At 40.3% G+C, this 22,813-nt stretch overlaps 1 protein-coding gene across 3 annotated transcripts in view; it reads left to right on the top strand.

Annotated features, from left to right (window-relative positions):
• SORBS1 (sorbin and SH3 domain containing 1) overlaps nt 1-22,813 on the top strand; it is a 164,435-nt gene that overhangs the window by 27,755 nt on the left and 113,867 nt on the right. For all 3 annotated transcript variants that reach the window (XM_082285972.1, XM_082285977.1, XM_082285980.1), the window contains exon 2: nt 12,510-12,568. The gene's annotated coding sequence lies outside the window, so the exon portion shown is untranslated. The remainder of the gene's footprint in view (nt 1-12,509; nt 12,569-22,813) is intronic.

The raw sequence follows: 22,813 nt of genomic DNA on the forward strand, positions 1-22,813 counted from the left end.
TACAGGTCTTAAGTTATGCCTTGTACACAGTGATTACTTTTGAAATGTTCTATGCGTTCCAGCTCAGGATATTTTTCCTTCAGACCATATTTTCAGGGGGATTGCATTCCATATAGTGATAATAGGCAGCCTAGGTCCTTTTGGTCCCAGGAGATTTTCTGGGAGAGTTTCTCAAGTGAATGATTTCCTGTCTCTTGCCCTGTTCTTCTCCAACAGAGAAGAAATTTAATGACCTCAAAGCTAATGCACTCCAGTGTCTCTGGATGGAGACAGCAACATTTTTGCCAATGCAGTTTTGGAGCATTATTCTCTCTTTCATTTCTAACATTTTTTTGGGATGCTTCTAACAGAAATCATGACCTTAGAAGCATCTGCTGGAAACTAGTCACTCCAGACACACTGGAGAGATGAATTTTGCTCTTCATGCCACAGGACCCTCCCTCTGTGAAGTTGGAGCAGTTTCCTGTGTGTAAATAAATGGAGAGGATGTCATCCTCTGGCTTAATATGAACCTTTATCTGTATTGTCTTAATCAGACCACTGAAGTTCTTTTATTTATTAAACTGTCTCCTAATCAGTGGCTATTGTTATATGTCAAAAGATTGAGGAACAAGTTTTGCATGTCATTTCATATCTGAAACTTTCAAAAATTCTCTTATAGTGAAAAAAAGTTTCATTTATTTCTTTACATTATTGTATTACTGTAGTTTTTTCTTCACAAATCTCTTGCTTATATAAACTTTCTCAGTTGATTATCGTAGTGTTGTGAATATAAGGACTGGATTATTCTGGTGTATAATTAATAGGATTTGTTTAAGTGACAAATAATTGACTCTGTACTGAGGTGGACAAAAGAAGGTGTCAGTTGTTGGCATTGGTGCATTTCCATTGCATGGGATAAAGAGTCAAATCTGCAAATGTAAAATCTAGATCATGCGGGCTGTACTCTTGTGGTACATTTGTATTGAAAATTGTGTTACCTGAAACAATTTAAGGAATTATAGAAATTACAACATTTCAGGTATTAATGATATTGCATCTAATTCTTAGTAATTCTTAATAATGAAATTGATGCACCTGGTGGATAGGTGACCTGCCTGGTGGATGAGGGGGAAGGCTGTGGATGTTGTCTACTTGAACTTCAGCAAAGCCTTTGACACTGTCTCTTGGAAAAGCTGGCATCCCATGGCTTGAAGAGGTACACCCTTTGCTGGATTAAGAACTGGCTGGATGGCTGGACCCAGAGAATCATGGTGAATGGTGCTGCATCCACTTGGCAACCAGTCACTAGTGGTGTCCCCCAGGGATCTGTGTTGGGCCTAGTTGTGTTTAATATCTTTAATATTAATGATCTGAATGAGGGGACTGAGTCAACTATTAGCAAATTTGCAGATGACACCAAGTTTCAAGGGGAGTGTTGATCTGCTGAAGGGTAGGAGGGCTCTGCAGAGGGATAGATGGACAGGGCTGGATAAATTGACCTAATTCAATGATATGAGGTTTAACAAGACCAGGCGCTGGGTCTTGCACTTCGGCCACAAAAACCCCCTGCAGCACTACAGGCTGGGGACAGAGTGGCTGGACATGGCCAGGCAGAAAGGGACCTGGGGGTTCTGGTCGACAGGTGACTGAATATAAGTGAGCTGTGTGCCCACACGGCCAAGAAGGCCAATGGCATCCTGGCCTGGATCAGGAATAGTGTGGCCAGAAGGACCAGGGAGGTGATTGTTCCCCTGTACTCAGCACTGGTGAGGTCCTACCTTGAGTGTTGTGTCCAGTTCTGGGCCCCTCTGTTTAGGAAGGATGTTGAGATGCTGGAGCGAGTCCAGAATCCACCACCATAAGGCTGGTGAAGGGTCTGGAACACAAGTCCTGTGGGGAGTGGCTGAGGGAGCTGGGGTTGTTTAGCCTGGAGAAAAGAAGGCTCAGGGGAGACCTTATCACTCTCTACAACTCCTTGAAAGGAGGCTGTAGCCAGGTGGGGGTCAGTCTCTTCTCCCAGGCAAACAGTGACAGGACAAGAGGACACAGCCTTAAGCTGCTCCAGGGGAGGGTTATTCTGGACGTTAGGAAGAATTTCTTCACAGAAAGAGTGATTGGGCATTGGAATGGGCTGCCCAGGGAGGTGGTGGAGTCACCATCCCTGGAGGTGTTTAAGAAAAGACTGGATTGTGGCACTCAGTGCTATGGTCTAGTTGGCAAGGTGGTATTAGGTCATAGGTTGGACTTGATGATCTCAGAGGTCTTTTCCAACCTAGCTGATTTTGTGTAATTGTGCTACTGTAAGTTTAGAGCCATACTATTTAGGGGGAAGGTACTGGATGCACTATAATGAAGATTAGAAGCTTGTGTGGAATCTATAGCTAAGAGATGTATTTGAAAGTTGAAATTCTTCTGTTGGCAAGTAAAAACAGAAAGAGGAGAAGTAAAACTATGTGTTAGTATTGGTATTAGAGTATTACACTATAAACTGGTATAAAGCCATTCACTTCAGAAGGTACTCTAACTGTACTTGTTGGGAATTCAGTCTTTTGAGCGTATATGTACTCCAATTAATGCTGTTAATATCATAATAAGTTATCTTAATTACTTCTGAAAATGTTCCCTTAGTTTTCCAGATAGTACCCTGGATATGATGGGAACTTCCCCAGTCAATTTTGCCTTCCATGGGCTGATAAGAATCTGTTTATTAAAGGTATTAAATCCTCTCTTTTTATATTCATGTTCTGCTTTGGCCTTGTTTATTCACAACTGAATGCCTCTGATTATTTTAGCTGTCATGTGCTCAGTATTTGATGCTTTGCGTAGTAGAACTGGAATAAACTGATGGTGCTGTAAGATGTTCAGTGTGTACTTAAGACAATGGCCACTTAGGTGTCTCATTTCCTTAGCAATATTTTAAAGATCAATCATAGAGAACAGTGTAAGCCAAGAAAAATACAGTTGACATAGATTAGAAATTAAGTATTTTTCTTCATGGTGTTTTGCTTGGACTCAGTATTTTGATAACTTGGTGCAGGCTGCACAACAACCAGAATGATTTCTTCACGTGACTGAAATTTGGATGAGCAGCAATAGAGCAATTCTTAAATATACAAGGCTAAATTTGTTGAGCCTGTTTCTTGGCCTGTGATGAGATTGCAGTAAACAGTCAGATGCTTAATACCAGTGGTAGAATTGCACATGCTTCCCTTGGGATTGGAGGGGTGGCCACTCATTTGATAAACCCCAGACAGAGGCAAAGGTATAGACTTCCAAGCAGCTGAAGCAATGGGCTCCTTTGTGTTAGGAAGATTACCAAGTTGCTGGTCTCTTTCTGAAATAATAGATTGGTGTGTTTTGTTTGGTTTGGGTTTTTTCTGACAGGCAATCAATCAGTCTTAACTGAGTAGCTGTGAATGAATGAGTCATGGGATCAACTAAACCTGAAGATGAGCATTTAGACTGTAGTTTGTGGTTTTGTTTGATTGCTTAGTAATACAGCAGGGAAGGACTGGGGTAATTTTCATTTTACCTGTTGTGGGTTTGACTGGGGTTTGGAGAGAGACAGCCTGTCATGTACGTGCTGGCTGCTTATAATCTGAACGCTATGCATTTAAACCCTGGATGGAGGAGATATCTGGGAGGGAGGACTCTGAAGCTCACTGAGGCTGGATTGCCTGTATGCAAATTAAGACAAATCCTTAGCAAGGTTGCCTAGTCACTGCACAGACCTTTGCCAGGCCATGTTTCTCAACAGTTATGCCTCAGCTGAGTAAATACACCCTTTGAACAAGGACCAGATTTGACAACTGAAATAGTGTTTGTCATGCTTTCAGGCTCAAGCACAAACCAAAGCCCTAAAACATGCATCTGAGATGTCATCAGTCTTGTTTCCCAAATGAATGGGGTTTGTGTTCTGTGCTGTTGCAGCTCTTCAATCCTCTGTATCTCCTTTGTTCCATGTACATTTTTTGTTACCTTCTTGGACCTTTTTTCTTATTGCTTGGTCTTTTATACATCAGGATGAAGAGAATATTAAATTCTGGCACTCTGATGTGGTGTCATTTTCATCTTTACATGAAGTCTTTGCATGAGATTATTCAATTATTTGTATTGTGATAGTGTCTTAAACTTGTCTCAATCGTGAATCAAGATCTGCATGGATTTTCACAAATGAGAAAGTGTGTATTGCCAATTAGAAAAAAACCCCTTACACCTACTTCGGCCTATCTTGCTTTTCATGTAGAATGAATATGAAATTCATATAGGTATGGTATAGTTCCATTGGTTTTGAAAGTAGATAATAGTGCATCTGAGAGTCAGAGCAGGCATAAGGTCTGTCTGCTTCACTAAGTTATTCAATATTGCAGCTGGAGATGGGGAGGCCATATGCAGTGTGCTGTCCCTGCATGACACAAAAGATTTCATTTGGCTGGGGCTGCCTCAAGCTGTCACAGGTGTTCTTCTTTCATTTACAATAGCTCCATTAAAATATAAATGACTGCATTTATTACATCAGCTCTTTTTCCATCTTTGGAATACCCCAGCTAAAGTTACATTACACATAACAAATGTTCTTGCTCCCTTGAGAATTAGTTTAATTACTGATGTAGGTGGGTAAAAGATCTATTGCGTCTGAGATGTTAATTTTATCATGCTTTAATTAAGAGGTCAAGTGTGAAAGGCTGCAGAATACCTCCCACTTAAAGATGCTGAATAGAATGGTGGGGGTAGAAGGCACTGATATGATGAGGCTCTTACGGTCTGTAGGAGTATAAACTTTCCCTGTGCATCTCATTACATTGAGGCAGGCTTCTGGAAATACATGCCAATTTCTATTTGCTCATTGTGTTTTCTACCATTAAAGGCATTTTCTGTCTGAGTCCTTGAAGCTCCAAAACAGCTAGTCTCTCCTTTCTAAGGTGATGGTCACTCCTTCGTCACTCACCACCAGTTTCCATTGGAAATGTCAGGACTGTGTTCTCTTGTCCAGTGTGTTTAAAGATGGGACTGCAAGTATCCTATGCCCCTTGTGCTCTGGCACAAGAGGGGATGTGGGGCATGTGTTCACTGGAGGACCTCAGGTGCTACCATCTCTGAACATGCAGTTGTTTCTTGCTTATGTCTCACTGTGAGCATGGATAGATTCCATTTGGCATTTGGTTTGAAAGTCTTGTTTCTAGATAACTCCAAAAACAAGGAAATGGACTTGGAAAGCATTCAGGGAAAAAGTGGGCAGGCAGAAGGGAGTGTCTCGTAACAAGATTAGAGAGAACTAGACAATAAGAACACTCTTCCAGCAGGGCACCTGGGACATTCTCCACTGCGCTTATGTTTGCCCCACCAGCTGGAGCAGCAATGGCATAGATAAGAGCAGTTGTTTACTGGTTAATATTTGAAGATTTTCTTGAGAGTGACTTACTGCACTTTCAGAAAGACTAAGTGACCAAGTGAAGCAGTACTGTTGCTCTCTGAGCAGATTTAAATATGCCAGTTAATGATTTTTATTATTAAAAATAGTATTTTTCATTGCTTACTGTCTATATGAATTGCTGATTCATGGAGATGTTTTGTGATGTGTGATACAGAAAGTATCTTTTCAGAAAATTTCTCCTTTTTCTTGGATTTTTTGCTGTTGTTTTTTCTTTTCTGTGGTGGCCACTTTTCTTTCTTTTAAAGGATAGTAAGAGTCCAGCTATGCCACTGACTTCCTCTGGTGTAATACTGGAAAAACACAGAGTTAAATATTAACGTCCACTACTGAATGTTCCCACTGAAAAAATCAGGAACATTTCCAAGCAGTGAAAGCAGACTTTCCTTTCCTGTAGTCCAATTTCACTGCTTAACTTTTAAAACTACAGCTTGCTTGGTAATTGTAAATAGTTAAAAACTGGAAATTGGGAATCCTCTGTTTCTCAAGTGCTCTCACCCAGGCTTCTTGTCGGTTCCAGGTGATAGGGGAAGAATCTCATGCAGTGAATTAGTGCTGAAATGTGTAGTAAGTTTTTCTAAGATAAGAGACTGATTTTTTTTTTTTCCTTCCCTTTGTACTTTGTCTTGCAAATAGAAGTTCCATTCTTGCCCTTTTGGTCAGAAATGTCATTTTAATAAATGTTGCAGTTTGATATTGAGGATACAGTAACTCCTTAAGGCATAAAGTGTATTTAGAATTGGGGTTTCTCTTGGGTTACGAATACACATAGCTGCCTCAGTTTGTACTAGCTGAGGACCTAATCAGCTAAGGCCACAAATGCAGCATTTCCTTCTGCTGACTTGAAATGTCACCACCAGTCTCTGCTGAGATAAAAAATGTGCACAAAGGAAATAGTTTTAAGGAAGATGAGGATTCTTTCACTTACAAGAGTCCGATGTATTTAGAACATGTTTATTCTGTCTTGTGGTTGTGTCAGGTGTCAAGACTTCTGCCTCAGGGCACTGGGAATCCCTGCTCAAAGTGTTCTCAAGGTGTTAAAGGTCTAATCTTTGTAGAGAGCTGAGGTATCAGCTGTGGTAAAGCAGAAGCAGTAAAACCTAGAAAGGGCTAGATTGGTTAACATAATGTTTGTAGGGTGGTATTGCTGAAGCTTCTCTCTGTATATGTAAAAATTATGCTTGATGATACAGACTTAATCCTTCAGAAGTAAAATAATGCTTTTTGTTTTAAGTCTGATTCACTTCCATTTGCGCAATAGCATCCCAAAGCAAGAGCGGTCTTGGCATTTGCATGAGGCACGTGCTTCTGCCCACCAACAGCCAGTAAGATAAGTCAATAAAAATAAGCCATGCAAGGCATGAATTGCTTCGAGATGGAAGAGACCTATTAGGCTATCTAGCCCTCCTGTGTGCCAGTGAGGAATTGCTTCAACTGGATTTGCTTTAAAGGACAGGTGAATAGCTGAGTAAAACACGGGATCACATTTTCTGTATGATATGGCTTTTATGCTTCTGGCTTTACATGTACATCTAGCTTTGAACCTCATAAGCAGCAATATTCCAGAGAATTTTTTTCCAGGCTCTTTTATTTAAAGCATAACAGTGGTCTGAACAGAAACTGTTCTGATTGCACAGATGTGCAATTTTGCTTTGTGGAGTGATTTTTACCTCATCAAAGGAGAACAAGAAGAAAGGCAAAAATCTGTGAGTATGGCTATCTATGCATGTGTGTATTTGACAGAGCAAGAGGTCTATCTGTGTTAGATCAATTGTGAGAATAAATTCTACTACTCTGCCTGGCCATGGGAGGGTATTTTACAAAGGCAACCCATTGGGAAGAGAACAAAGGCCTCGCTGTATTGTGGCTGTGTGTGACACACTGGTAATGCTAAAGCCAGCTCCCATTTCCTATTAAAGTAGTGTCTCGCATGTTCATGAAACACAGGCAGTGATGCAGCGTGATTCAGCTCATTAGGAGCTGATGCATCTAGTTCTGACACAGAGAGAGAAAGTCTCTCTCTGTGGTCAAAAAGGCAGAAAAATGTGTTGGTGCTGGTGTTCTAAGCAGCTTCATCTGGTGATTGGACAGGGAATTGCAGGCACATTTGTTTCACTGCTTTAATTTTTTGCATTATTCCTCTTTTGTCTGTTATCGTTCTCTTCCCGGTATTTGAATAGAAAAAGAGCTCTGCGGTAAATTATGTCCATGCCCCACTTCTTTCCAGACCTGACATGTTTATATATACAAAGAATTATGGAGGAATTAAAGAGAGGACCAAAGAAGCCCAGGAATTCTTTCGTAAAGCTTGCCACATTTTTAATAAATGGGCATATAGCAGAGGGAGTGAAATCTGTTGCTCAATACCATAATAGGCAGTGCAATGCTTTTGCCTCTCTCTGTCGTCCTTAACAGACGAATTTATTTTTGGTAATGAGACATTTATCTCTTTTGCATCTATTAAAAGTCAATTCCAGTGTCCAAAATCAGTTGGAAATAACATGAAGAAGTTTAATGGTGAAATGTGTTTCTTTTGGATGCTTGTCACAGCTCCATCAAATCCTGGGGATCCTTTTTCACTTTGTTTTGGTGTATTTTTGCCTTGCTACAGTGTGCATTTCCAGATGATTTAGCTAGTTTTCTGAGAGCATCATATAATAGTGTGAATATTTAGATTGTGTAAAGAAGCTTAAAGAAATTACTTTTGGGACAATAATTAACATACCATCAGTTTAAAGAACTGTTTTTCAACACTTTCTGTGTGTGGACCCTTTAGGAGTTTTTGTTAGTGGCTGATCCCTCCCTGCCTGACTTTGAAAGCTGTCTATTGAAAGCAGACTTGCTTTTCTTCATGGTCATCCTTGAAGCAGTCCACAAAAAACCACATATAAATAGCAGCCTAGCTGCACTCCCCTGGTGCCATAGAGAAGGAGTCCACACAGAAGTAATTGTGGTAAAATAATGCTATTAGTCAAAAAATATGGGCTCTGCATGTATTTCTAGTCCTGACACAATTCAGTTAAGAAAGTATTTTCACAATTGTGGACTGAGTAATTAATGTCATACTTGTGCAGGTCAACAAGCAGACCACTTTGCTTTATCTGTCTGTAGAGAAGCTTGTGTGGGTGCTAGATGGATGGAATGGGGCTTTTGCAGGCATTTTTTAAAATACCATGGGATTTATTAGATGCCTTTCAATGGATTTTCAAACTATTGTATAGCATTCTGCAGGTGGAATGTAATTTTCCTAGCGAGATTTGAAGTGCTTGACAACTGGTGAAAAAACAACTCCCTCCTTTTAGGTTTGCAAGTATGATTCCTTTAAGGAAGCTGTCTGGTGCCTTTATGCACCTCCATTTTGTTAGCTATAAAATGTTAGCATTTTGTTAATATAAAAGAGGGGAAATGGCCAGGATATCAGAAAGGCTTACTGATGGGTATTGACCCTGAAGCTTATTCCAGGAAGTTTATTTTCAGAAAGTGTTGATTATTCCTACTTTGAGAACCCTTTAAAGTATTTATGATTCATACCAGACACTCCTTTCAGTCTTAATTGACACCCATCTCATACAGGTGACATTAAACTAAATACATTGATGCAAGGAATGTTTTGACTTATCAGCTGATAAAGTGCTAGTTATAAGAACCACAGCCCATCTAGTAACAGAACTACAGATAACAAACATTGAAAGGTTACTATTCCAGAGGAGTTATGTCATCTAGCTCCATGGATGAAACATCTTTTCCATGGAAGAAATTGCATCCTACATGGAAGGGATTCTCTTCTGTACTGTACAAATCCTGCAATTGTCTTTACCTACCCATTTCCTTTCACTCTTCCGTTCTTGCACAGAAGTTATTCTCCTCATTTGGCTCCTGCTGTACTATAAACAATGCTATCCTTTCTTCCCCCTATCGTCCTACACCCACTTTTGAACAACTATGGTTGCTAGGATTACAGTCCTCATAAGGCTGAGGGCGGGGGGGAAGTGTCCCTTCAGCTTCCTTTAGGGATCTTCTCTTGTTCTCTGCATTACATAAGTAATTTTTTCCAAAGGCATGTTCATGCTTGTTTTAAGACTTTTCAACAGCAACACTACTGCTGTTGTGCTCCTTGATGCTCTTCCTAGCTTTTTGTTTAAAAAGGCATTGAAAGTTTGTGATTAAGTTGGGGAAAATTATTTATTCTCACTGTGTACTGTGAGTAAAATCTTCAGTACTTTGCACAGGGACTGCTTTGTGATTAAAAGGGACAAGTGCTCCAAAATGGCAGAGGCAGTGACACTGCTCTGTTCCATCTCCTTCCTCCCTTCTCCCTGGCACTCAGGTTTTACGGATGCGTCACATATACTGTGGAACCGGGCATGTGTCTTTCACAGGCAGTGTGTGGAAAATGACAGCCATCACATTGTTTCAAGTGGCACAGCAGTCATCCTTTGATGTGCCAGACTACTTTTTGCAGGCAAGAATTGGCACTGTGTTAGTCTCCTGTGGGTAGATGGATGGATATACATGCTCTTTGTTTTCTAATTAGTGTGTGCTTCTGTATAGTGTGAGCACTGGAGGAGGGGGTTGTTTGGTGTTTTTTTGTTTGTTTTAAATGTGGATCATGTTTGGCAGTATGTTTGAACTATGGAGTTCAGCTCCAGAAAGTTCTAGTGATTATTCCAGGGCTCTCACAATTTCTTATTCAGCTCTGTCAGATACATTCTCTTTGCCAGGTCTTCTAACTGGTTTATGCTTGAATACTTAACAGGTATCGTCTGTACTTAACAGAATTATCTTCTGAGAGGTTGAACAGTGCACAAGGGAGAAGTGGAAAGCTCACAGTGAACAGTAATTAGGAAGTACAGCAAAGGGTGGTTTGGTAGTTATGAATGAGATTTCTGCATGAGATGCAGAGAAGGTTGCCCAGAATATCTCCTCCTACCTCCAGCAACTTCCAGTACTGTATCATCTTTAGTGATGGTATTTAGGATATGTATTTTTGCTGCTTCTATGTGGATATCCAAACATTTCACATTTCTAAGTAATTTAGAAAATTTGCTTGAGCCCCATTTTGCATACCCCTTAATTTAAAAGTTAATAATTCAGATACTTTACTCTCATCTTGCTCAAACTGTTTGGAAGCTGCATGGTTGCCACCTAACCAAAAAGACTATTGCAGTTGCCAGAAAGGAAATATCTGCATATTTTGCCCTCACCAGATCCTTTTTCAGGGAGCGGGTGGCATCCTGGATACTGTTTCTTCAAGCTGTAAATCAGTTTAAAAGCAGAATTTCATTTTGCTGTTGCTGCCTTTCTGGCTGTTTGGAATGTAGCTGCAATGTGTGTCTGATCTTCAGGAAGCATGTGTTACTGATTGAATTTAATTGGACTTTCAAAGAATTTCTCCTCCATTGCAAACCAATGGAAAGAACAGTCCTTTGCCGCTCTGAATTAACATTAGATAAGAATGGTTCATGTCAGAGTTACTTATCTATGGCAACACCTACTATTGCTGCTATTCATAATAATGTTTGCTCCAGTATACTTAGGCTTTTGGCTGTTTTGTGGTGCATGGAAAATCCATGACTTTCCTTGAGCAATTCCTGCTGGAATTGGTATATGTGTCTTACTTACTCTTCTTGGCCTTTGACTCTACATTCTAGCAAAAACCATCCAGGACTTTATTTTTTGAAGAGGCTTGAATTTTTTTTGTCTTGCTTTGTTTCTATTTCCAGAGCCATTTATTTGTGTGGCTGAAGGTAGGGCATGACTTGAGTTTAAAAGCTTTTGTGCAGGTAAACAACCTGTCACATTATAGGTGACCTGTAGTCAGCATTTGCCCCTCATAAATACAGGGTAAGGGGAAAACTGTGTTTTCCATAACAGCACTAGCATTAGAGCATAAGATAGGCATTGGATAGGTCTGATCCAGAGTAAGGATCAGAGCAAGGATCAGAAACTGAGGACAGAGTGATGAGGTGTTCCTAGCCCCAGTCCTTACTTCTGGGTGCAGTGAGGCACGTTGCTTTCTGAGAGGGAGGAAGAGATAGGAAAGTTGAAGAGCATTTTACTCCCCATAGCAACATTGTGACAGGGAGGGAAAAATTCTTCACTGGCTGGAGTACCAATAAGAATATATCAACCACATGCATAAGTCTTGTGATTGAAAAAAGGATCAGTAGGTTAGAAAATCTTAGAATCTTAGAATGGTTTGGTTGGAAGGGACCTTGAAGTTCACCTAGTTCTGAACCCCACACCATGGGCAGGGACACCTTCCACTGGACCAGTGGCACACCCACTGTATCCCTACATTTAGGTATCTACAGGCTGTGTTTTGGCGAGGAAGAACGCACCTGACTAAATAGTAATGGCCAAGTTCTGAAGCGGATTTCTTTGTGTATGAGAACTTTTGTACTAGTCCTGCCTCTCACATAACTTTGAATTAAACACAGCATAGTAAAAGTAATGTTAGAACATTCATATACATCAATCAAGCTGTCATTTATGTGGCAAGCTGGGAGAATGTAGCTATTTGCAAACTTCTGTGGTATTTTTAGAAAGTTTAGCACACTCTTGAAAAAAATTCAATTATGATGAGTAGAAGTTACTCTGCATAAGTTGCATGCAGAGTGTTTTCATGTTTGTCTCTATTTTAACCTGTTACGGAATCTAGTATTTTCTTGAGACCAAGTGAGTCTGTGTTGGATGTATTAGATCAAAACATATTCCTGTCTCCAAATGCTAACAGCAGCACAGTCAGTCCTCTGGATTTCAGCAGCTAAAGTAGGTGTTGCAGAAATTTGGCACTGCTTCTCTTCACAGAATGATAAACACACATGGTGTTGCCTTGGATTTCATATAGACATGGAGGCTCTTTTCTTATTAAAGCTGATTCATAGACAAATGGTGACTCTTAGCTTTAAGAGATAACAAGGCTAGTTGAACTGGATGGGCTAGAAATAATTACCACATTTTCTTGGTTACCCTAGGGTGGTGGTTTCTTTTATTTTAAACTGAGAGAGCATTTTATTGTTCTTTTTTTTTTTCCCAACAGCTGCATTAGATTATTGTATTCTGTAACACTTACTGGTTTTTCTTTCTTTTCCAGGAGGAGTCCAGAACATACCTGTAGAGCTGCAGCTTCTCTTTCTCCGAGCTCTGCCAAAGGTATATTAATGTGTGTTACACACTGTTATTCTCCTCTGTGTTCATCTAAGTTGCACTATGGAAATTTCCAGAAAAGGGACATTCAAATCTATTGGCAGGAGATTACTACTTCCTTGATTTTTGAATGCAGTATTTCAAACACAATACGAAAGTCTTCTCTAGAGAGTTGCACTGAATCAGAACTAAGCTTGAGAATTCAGGTTAATACCTACAACAGTGACCATCCCTCTTGTACACTGTTCCAAGTGGTGTTGAAGTTTAGGCTGCCTGATAATAGCTAATACATGTTTCAGATGCTGAAGAACAAGAACAGAGCTATTTAGTAGCAGGTGTACACTGGTTTCAAAGTGTCTGTTAATTAGTGATTCCCCGTATTATACTCTAACTCCTGAGCAAAAAACGTGGCATAAGGGAGGCACTGTCTCCTTCCCTTGCCAAGTCTGGGAGTCTTCCTCTCTCTCTGTAAGAATGTCTGGATTTCAAGCTGGGCACTGAATCAAGACTATACTGTTCCTCTTCAGTAGCTTGGTACCTGAAGGAGTTTTACCAGGAGAACTGCCTGACGCAGAGAAAGTGGTTTCAGCAGATGTGTAACGTTTTGACCTAAAAATAGGATAAACATGGTAAATAAGAACATGATATTCAAAGGTTCAAAGCTGTCTTTGCTGTCTAGTTGGTTGTATAACTTGGAAGAATTGAAATAGCTTTGTGGTGATAATTATTAACATATGATTGCAGAGTTAAGAGTAAAGAATAGTGTTTTTCTATAAATGTTACTGTAAAAGCCCATAATACAGCATGATATTTCTTTTTTTTTAAACGAATGTAAGGAACCATGTAGCCTAATGATTAATTTTATATATATATATATATATATATATGCATGCAAAATTCCTGAATAAAATTCTAATGTCAGCTTGACAGTGCCTGCCTAGTAACAGAAAGCAAAGTATGATGAGGAACAGTGGGACTCTTTTTTGGGTTTAGTGGGGTTTTTTGGGTTTTTTTCTTCCTTTTGAACAGAGGGTGGGAAGTGGTTCCTTTGAACTACTGTACCACACAAGCTTTGACTGCAATTTCTACTCCTCTCTGTTCCTTCTAAGCACACACCACCCTCTTGTAGCTGGAGCTGGTGGTGGCCTGGGTTCTCAATGTGCCATAGCCAGGGAAGGAGCTGGTTTTCTCTTTCAGTGTTGCAGGAAACATAAACATTTTCTAGCTCTGCATTTGCAAAGCCAGATATTCCCTGACCCTGTGTGAACTCACAAATGCTTTTCTGCCTCCATAGACCCCTCTTTTCAGTGTGGAAGAAAGAACTGAGAATGAGTCGGAATTAATTTCTGCAAAGTTTTCCCAAGTAATTCTCAGCCACCCATGGGTTTTCCTGGAAGACTGGTATACAATAGGCCTTTGTCTCCAAATGGATTTATTTATTATTTTTTAATCTAAATGCCTAGCTTGACCCCAGTTTTAAAGGGCTTTTTAGTCCCCAAGGCTTACCAGTTGATCCTTGAAACAAAGCTTTTGAAGTTATGACGCTTCTGTGAATACACAAATGCATCATAAATCTGTTCATACCAGAATGAATGCAAATTAGTCAAATCATATCTGAGTCCAGACTGGTTATAGTTTAAAGGAACCAGAGACAAAATAAAACATCCATGAAAGCAGTTTTATGGTTTCTACAGAAATACATTGCTGTGAATTAGGTCTGGATTCCTTGACAAAACTAATTCATGGGTGGAGGGCACACTTCCAGCAACTGGTTCAGAGTTCCTACAAGCTGTGAGCTCTGAATTCATCATGTAAGATTAATTGCTCAGTTTACTATTCTTTTGGTTATTTATTTGGGTACTTGAAACTGTGTTCTTTAGAGGCAATATAAAATAACAGACAGATCTCCATCTTCTGCTCTTTGTTTGAAATTGGTTTGCATTAAGCATGAAGGCATTGTACACCTGTACTTGTCCAGCTCATGATGTAACAGTTAATTTAACTTGAAAATAATATTCCTCAAACAATGAGGGCTTCACCAAAAGATTTACGTTCTCCTGTGAAAATCCTCTCACATATGAGCTCTGATATTTGATGAGCTGGAAAGTTCATGAAGATTATTGCATCTTCAGGAGAAATGTTCCTGACACCAGTTACAGCAGGTAGAGAGCTGGGGACAGGTTTTGGTGCAAGTGCTGAACATTTGTGACTGAGTGGGAATTTCTGTAAAAGTTCAGCTTTCAGTCATATAGGGCCAGATTTTCTAAAGTGTTTCTGTTCTGATCTTTCAGAAAAAGTCTCTGTCCCTGACTCATTTGCACCAAGCAGACTTGCTCCTCCCTGCCCCTTCCTTCAGATCTGTAATAATCATCACTTGATGAATCATGCACACTTTTCCTCCCAAGCAGATCGTAATTTACACCAAATCTGAACTCTGAAAATTGTGTTGGTTGCAGGCAAATAGATGTTGACTAGTACTGAAATCTTGTCATGCATTCACACTGAACCATGCCATAAATCAAATCCCTCCTGATGGGAGAGAATTTTCTAAAAGTCCTTGCAAGGTGTTTCAAAGAGAAACCGAGACTTTTCCTTGAGTTTCAATGCTGCTGGATAGTTGTTTATTAAGTCTTATCAGAGGAACAGAGCCACTAGCATGACCCAGGTACAGCATAGAGCACAGAAAGCAGGAGAGAAGTCTAATTATCAAGATTTACATGGCCTTTTAAAGATAATTTAACCAATAGTTACTAAAAATGTATATTATTTTCACTTTCCTACCAATTATTCAGTAACACAGGCAGGAACTGCGAAATTCTCTATCCAGTCATTCCAAATTACTTTTATTGCAGAACATGGAGTAGTACAAGAAGGAGAAGAAGGTTTAGAGAACAACAACAATCCTCTATTTTGATATTTTTTACTCTGATCTATTTACTACAAAGAGAAGCCCAAAACCTCTAAATTTTTCTCCCTGTGACAATCTTACATAGTAGTCCATCACCTAAGTCACACCACTGTATTGTCTAGTTCCTGTCTGATCGTTGGTAATTTTTTCCAAGGTTGGAGGTTAAAACAGTGTTGTTCAGGGGGGTAAGAACCCTTAAAAACAGGCAGAGAAATATTCTCAGCACTCTGGGTTCCTACAGTGCATAATCCTGAACATGAGAGAAAAGATAGTTATTAGCTCGTCGGTTCTACTGCCGTGCTGATGTAGCTGTGGCCCTGCAATGTACTTTTGTACTGATAGGTCCACTCGCCTTTTAAAGACTGAAGTGGTGGCATATGTTTTATACCACGGAACAAGCTGTGTAAAGTCCAACAGATTTCACTGTTATGAGATTTTTTCCTAGTAGGGTTGTCTTTTGCTTGGACTTGCTTCCACCAGATTTAGCTCTTTTTCTTTCCTAATGCACACTGCCAGTTGGAAAAACCTTCTCAATTCATCGCTTGGTCAAATCTCTTTCAAGGCTAAGACATCAAGAGAACTGTTACTGAAACTGTATTAAAATTAACAGGAAAGAGAACCTGATCCTAGGATGTAGTGTTGGAAGTGGATGGCTGGATGGGCACTATCCAGAACTCCTCATTTCAGAGCCCCTACAAACACACCACAACAGTGACTCTTTATATCCTTTGATCTCATGGCAACAGGGCACACGTTAAGATTATGGGATAAGACCTGTCATCATCAGTCTCACCATTAGGAACAACCTGATACAGAAACAACAAACCCCAAAGTTTTTACACAAATTGTGGAAATTTGTGATGTGGTTTGTTTGTCTCCATGAGTATTAGCGTGAGACTCGATGGCATGTAGGTCTGACACTCCTGCCGTCCTTGTTGGATTTTCTCCATTAGCATCACCATTCATTGGCCCCAAGGCCAAGACATCATACCTTCCCTGTTTGCTTGAGCAATTGCTGCTTGTGTGGTGTGCTTGTGCTGATGAATCACTCAGTGCCTCTTTGGTCCCTGAAATAAAAACTATGCATCTGGTCTGCCACTGGGTTTTTTATTTCACAATTAATTCAACACAGGACGTGATACAGTCAAGCCCACAGGAAATTCATGCCAAGACCTTTGTGAAAAGAGGACAAGACCATTCTATAGTCTTCAGCCACTATTAAGGAGAAAGCGAAGATAGGAATTATTTGTTTAAAATGTTGTGACCTTGAGGGTCTGGAGATAGATAACATAGAGGAGATAAGCTACAGTGGCTGTAGCTGAAAGCAACCTCACATCCATAGTGCTAAGCTTTCAAACTCTATCCTGTTTCAAACATGGAAAGAGCAGATAAGGCCATTTCCGGTGCTACAATGGTTTGTTAGACTACTTCAGCTGTTGGATCCTTTAGCTTTGAAACTGCAGTGTCACCAAAAACCTGCATTTTTTTTTTTATTCCAGAAGCTTCTGACAGTCAGCAAGGATTGTATCCAAACAGTCCACTGAATATTAGCACACAGCTTGTTCCAGCAAATGCATTAGTACCTATTAAACATTTATACAGCAGCATAAAGTTAGACAAGGATTCACAAACATAAATAAGACCTGTTCTTTGCACTGTAGAGACACCAGTCCCAGTCCTGCCTAGATAATAACATAGGGCACAGCTGCTTACAGGAGGAAGGGTGAGAAATGTTTCAAGGAAAAGTGATTTCTGAGAAGGTGGTGACTGGAGAAGGGGATTTGCAGGTCTAGAACTAACAAATCGCAAGGTGTAAAAAGAGTGAAAATGGGAAATGAAGCAAGGTAACAAGTTTAGGAGGTAGTAAAGAATGAGAAAGAAGTTGTTAACTATGAGATAAGCTTGAATATGAAATGGACAGGAATGGATAGGAGAATTTTCTCTTGCCACTGTTTAACATTCAAGTGATGTATTCAGTATGCAGAGCTGATAGAAAGTGTCTTGCAGATACTGAGGATGGGACAGAATATGATAAAGTCTGTGTCTTTAAAAGCAGTACATATAGTTTCTTTGGTCTTTCCTGATCAAAATGCAAGTGTTCCTTATTACATTTTCGTCTTTGTAGCTCTACACTTTTTTCCTTCCCTCCACCTGGGATGCTTCTTTTATTGTTTTGGTGCTTCCAGAACTGAATTTCTTTTCCCTAGATTAATACAGAATTCTTGAAACTTTTTGCAGCTTTTTTTTTTTTTTTAAACAGCAATATCAAGGAATTGAAAAACAAAGAGTGGTACAGATATTTCTATCTGTTGCTTGCAATGTGTCCTGTATAGGAGCTACAGGAAACAGTGCATAATGAGCTTCCAGCCAAATGGAATCTCAATAAATCTCAAAGTCTAGTGAACTGTATAGGAAGAGAGAAATACTGATGTTATAACATAAGCTGCCACTGAGCAGAGCTGTCTAGGGCACTAGATAGCCCCCCAAAAAACAAAATCAAAAGCAAAAAAACCCCAAGAAACCGCAAAAAAACCCAAGAAACCACAAAAACCCAGCAAGCAACAAAAAAAACCCCAAACCCCCTGATGTCGTCTCTGTTCTGTAAACCCAAAACTGTCCAAGTGAAAGTGTACACTTTCTATAGCAGTGTACACTCACTGTAGCAGTGAGATAGATGGTGTTGAGAAAGAATTGCCATCACTTGCTACTTTCCTCCTTGCTTTCTCTTGGCAGTATTGGGAGCAGCAGGACTCCACAGCGATTTTGACACAGCGAGGTTCATCATTAAAATGCATACAATTTTGCCCATCTTGCTGGGAAGCTTTTCGCCTATTGAAACGAATGAGTGCAAGTTCTTAGTAGTTCATTAAAAAAATTCATGTCAGTGCTACAAAATAAGGCAGGTTTCTGCCAGTTTTGGTTGGTGGTGCCTTGAAGTTTCATCAGATCTGGGCATAGTGAAAGACTCTGAGTACATCCTTAATTATATGTAGCAATAATGTAAACTTTTGCCTGTTTATGAAATACCAGAAAGTGAAGTGACACAGCTCAAGTCCTGGAGAGAGACTCTGGGTAAGGCAGAAAATGAAATGCAGGACTTTGCCTAGGGCTTTTCAGTGCCTACGCACCCATTTTGTTCCTGCAATAAATCTGCATGTGGCATTTGGAAAGCAAAATTTTTCTTCACCCAGTGCTACACTTAATATTCTCGGACTATTACACTTCTTTTTGCTCTCTGTCACCCCCACAGTAATTTTTAATATACAGATATCATTTGGCTGAATGCAACAGCTTTTATCAGAGCCCTTGTGGAATGTGGGCAATCACATGCTGGAGGTCTACTTGCACAAAGACAGCAAATTCAGGAGTAATGCTGCCAGAAAGGGGGTGTCCTGCCACCAGCTTTTGTTCTCTGATGTGGTTATCAGTGAAGCGAGGGGGCTGGTCATGCTGTCCGCCCTGTCGCCACTCACCAGCTCAAGGCCATCTGTGAGGGACAAGTGTCTTGGCTGCAGGACACAGAGAAACAGCACAGCCACTGGCTACTCCCTGCTCAGGGCTGAGACCAGAGTCAGGACTTTAAAGAATGAAATCCCTGTTGATAAGTATTTTGTGCACTGTCTGTGGTTTAGACAAAATCTGCATGCCTTTAGCTTCTAGTTTCAGGTTTGTAGGTGCTCAGGTTCTTCTGCTGATCTTGGCAGCTTTGGCACTGTGTGCTCAGATGCTCACCCACTCCTTGTGGCAGGGCTGGCCCTCCAGCCTATGGTATGAGGTCACTGCTCCTTTGGTACACTGATGACTGTGTTCAGGACTTGGCCTAAAGCGAGCAGGCCTGCTCAGAGAAACATAACATTGCACAGGAGGGGATGGAAACGCTGCACCCATCCCTCTCCCGCAAAACCATCTCTACATATGAGTGACTGGAAGTTGGAGTACCTTAAAATGGGTGTTACAGTACTGGTCCAGCTGGAGTTTATTGGTTTAGGTCTGATTTACAGTTAACATAAGGTGACATAAGCTTGTGAAACTGGATTGAATTGGCCTGATACAAAACCAGTTTTTGAGAGATGAAGCAGAGTTATGGTAGTTTGTATTAAAGTCTACTGCCACTGCAGGCACTGGTGCCAAGGAAAGACAGATGGAGAGTGGGAAATGTCACAGAGAAGGGGGATGGGACCTGTGAAGTACCTATAAACTTAAGATTTGTACCTGTAAATAAGACTTCAGTGGCAGCTAGAAAACAGAAGGATGATTAGAAGGGAAAGTGGCAAGTGATATGGGTATTAATCCTGCCTAACAAAGTATTTCCAAGAAATAAAATTTAATCCAGAAAGAAAGCCAAAAAAATACCAAAGCCAAAGCTGATCATCTAAAGGTGAAATGGAAACTAAAGGCTGTGCCAAGGTTAAAGCTTATTTTTGTCTCCTGCCCATGTATATTATTATAGAGGAAAAAGCAGAGACTTGTTTTTTGCCTGCCCCAGAACCAAGCTGGGCAAGTTGATTAAGGAATACTTTAGGATTGATTCTGAAAGGTCAAGGAGAGAGATATGTACTTGCCTTGGAAGGGGTGGGGGTGGGGAAGAAAATAGAGAGTGAAACACGTGGAAAACATCTGGTCCAAGAAGGCATCTTAGAATTAGCTTAGGCAGGAGGGAAGGAGGAACAGCTGTGCAGCATGCAGGGGCCACCAGGGCAGCCGTGATAAACAGGAGAGAAAAGGAGGCAGAGCTGGGATAAGGCTTCACCCAAATCAAAGAAATAGGCAGAGGGGGACCCAGACTGCAACTTTGTGACCAAGAGACCTCTCTAGTCTAGAATGAAAGTGAAAATTTGGACTGTCTGTGGGTAGTGCACTGCCTTTAAGATAGAGCCATCTCGGGGAAAGGAACAGGGTGCTTTGGATTTGTGCTGAAAGCAGGGCAGGTGGTAAACATGCCGGACTTTTTATCAGAAATGGTGTGTCCTTCATGGAGGGGGAGCTATCACCCTGTAATCAGGAGGAAAATTATCTACCTGGAGAACATTAAGCCAGCCAAAAAGGAATGGTGTTAAGTTAGACCTTCCTCTCTTCCCTGGGAGTCACTTCAGGTGTTTGTTTCTCTGTCTTTAGAAGGGCCAAGTGCATTGCTCTGGAAGTACAAGCTTACTTGTTCCTAAACACCTGGTTTCTTGAATCTGAGTTGTTCTCTTCACTTTTACTTTGTTGCACTGAATTGTAAAAGATCTTTTAAGTTCTTCTGTGGATTTGTGGTTTCAGGACTGGTATAAAGTGATCCAAGTCCTGGCTGCTACTGAAAGAATATGGCCCTATCCCAACTTCACCCTTACTTTGTGTTACATCCAGTGTTGATGTGACATGATCAGGTGAACTGAGAACAATCCAGGTAAAAACCTACCCAGCAAAGAAAAAAATGGTGTCTCACAGACAAGGGCAAGCTGCTATGTGCCCTTGTCAAACAGGAGGAATACCCAGCTGCAGCTTTCCCAAAATTGCTGATTGGTTTCTTGTATGTGACCCTGAGGCTTTTGGTACTGATAAAAGCTTTTGCATTATGTAAATCCGTGATCTGATAATATGCAGCATCTCCCAGGTCCTTTTTTTCTGGAAGGCAAATTTTCCCCCCACACACATTGCTGAAATTACACTGTCCTTGTTTCTGTAGGTGTCTGACTTCATATCCTTTACATGGTGCTCATGGGAGACTGATCTAAAGCTCATTGAAAGCAGTAACTTGATACATGTTACTGATAGCAGACTTTGGATCAGAAATAAATCCATTTATTATGCCTTGGGGTTGTTCTGTTTATACTCCCCAGCTCAGTTTCTGTATCCCATGGTGTATCCTTAAAGACAAGTTAAAATAAAATTCATCCCATGCAGCCCATCGCCTCTATTACCCTTGAATTTATTGGTAGTTCTTCCTATACTTAGAGGACTCCTAGAATTGATCTAATTCCTTTTTTTGGATGAAAGCATCTCAAAGTGCTTGTACAATAACTACAATTCCAGTACAGTTCTTTCTGTGGTTTTGCTACACCACCATTCCCATAATGAGACACAAGAAATTTCAGTTGTGGGATCGCTTCCTTGCAAGTTGAAAAGAACTGTCCACAGACAGGCAGAGTTATTATACTGGATTTTGGTTGGGACTAATGTCTTTTTCCAGCCTAACTCGCCTGGAGAAAGAAAACCAGCTAAACTTTCCATGAACCACATTAAAAGAAAGTTTCGCTTCCCTGGTGAGAAAAGCCACTCCCAAAGCAGAGTGCTTTCAGGGTGGGTGGGGAAGGGAGCCGAAAGGGAGTGGCTTCACAATCCAGTGAAAAGGTTGAGACTGTTGAGGTTCTGTTCAGCATCTAAGATGCTTGATCACATTTCCTCAGACGACCAGTTTTCCAAGTTAGATCAATTTCACTTTGGTTCCATACAGCATGTGCATTTTTTTTTTTAATGGATCCTGAGAAATGTGAACTTCCTTTGCTCAGGGTAGGTATTAAAATACCCCATGTAACTTCAGATTAAGCCTTGCAGTTTGTGACCTCAGTCAAAATGAACCTTATCTTCCATGGTCATGAAAAATGCTGGGCATGGACAACTTGCTGCTCTGTGTTGAGAAAGTGTTTATTTTTTAAAAAGATAGCACTGCTGAGGAGCATATTAGTACATGTTAGGCTGAAAATGGGAATTGAGACCTTATCCAAAAGTATTGTACTTAGAATCTAGGGTTGTGTCTGATTTCTGAGGCCCATTGATTTGCCTGCAGATGCTAGCTGAAGAGCAGTAGCCCTTTACTGTTTTTTAGGGGTTTGTGATAAGAGACCAGTCCTGATAGATGTTCACTGACAGCTTTTCAGTGATCTTTGTCTCTCTTGAAACGCAAAGCTGTTTTTCAAGGCAGACTATAGAAATGGCTTGAAAAAGTCAAGTATGGCAGAATTTGGGAATGATCCCATGAACCCCTTGGTTATGTCATAGAAACATTGGTCTAAATCCAAAGTTAATAATCTTATGTATCTTAAATTAATAATTACAGGTATTAATAAAATCACTGTGAATTTTCCAGAGATAATAGCATCACTAGTAATACATTGCATGCCATTCCAGAATCAAAAGCCAGAGATTGTTGTTTTGATGCATTTGGCCATCCAGTCCATTTATAGTACAACTCCCTTATCCCTCTCAGTATTGAATTTGAAATAATTGTGAATGTTTCCAGAAGGAAACAACTGGTGATGTAAATTGTATAACAAAATGTGGCAAAAGAAGATCTTCAGTTTTAATGTCAGGAATAACTGCATTGTGTTTCCAGAGTGAGACAGAAAGTTTTTACTTTTCAG

This window comes from Coloeus monedula, assembly GCF_965178545.1.
Source record: "Coloeus monedula genome assembly, chromosome: 8".
Taxonomy (NCBI): domain Eukaryota; kingdom Metazoa; phylum Chordata; class Aves; order Passeriformes; family Corvidae; genus Coloeus; species Coloeus monedula.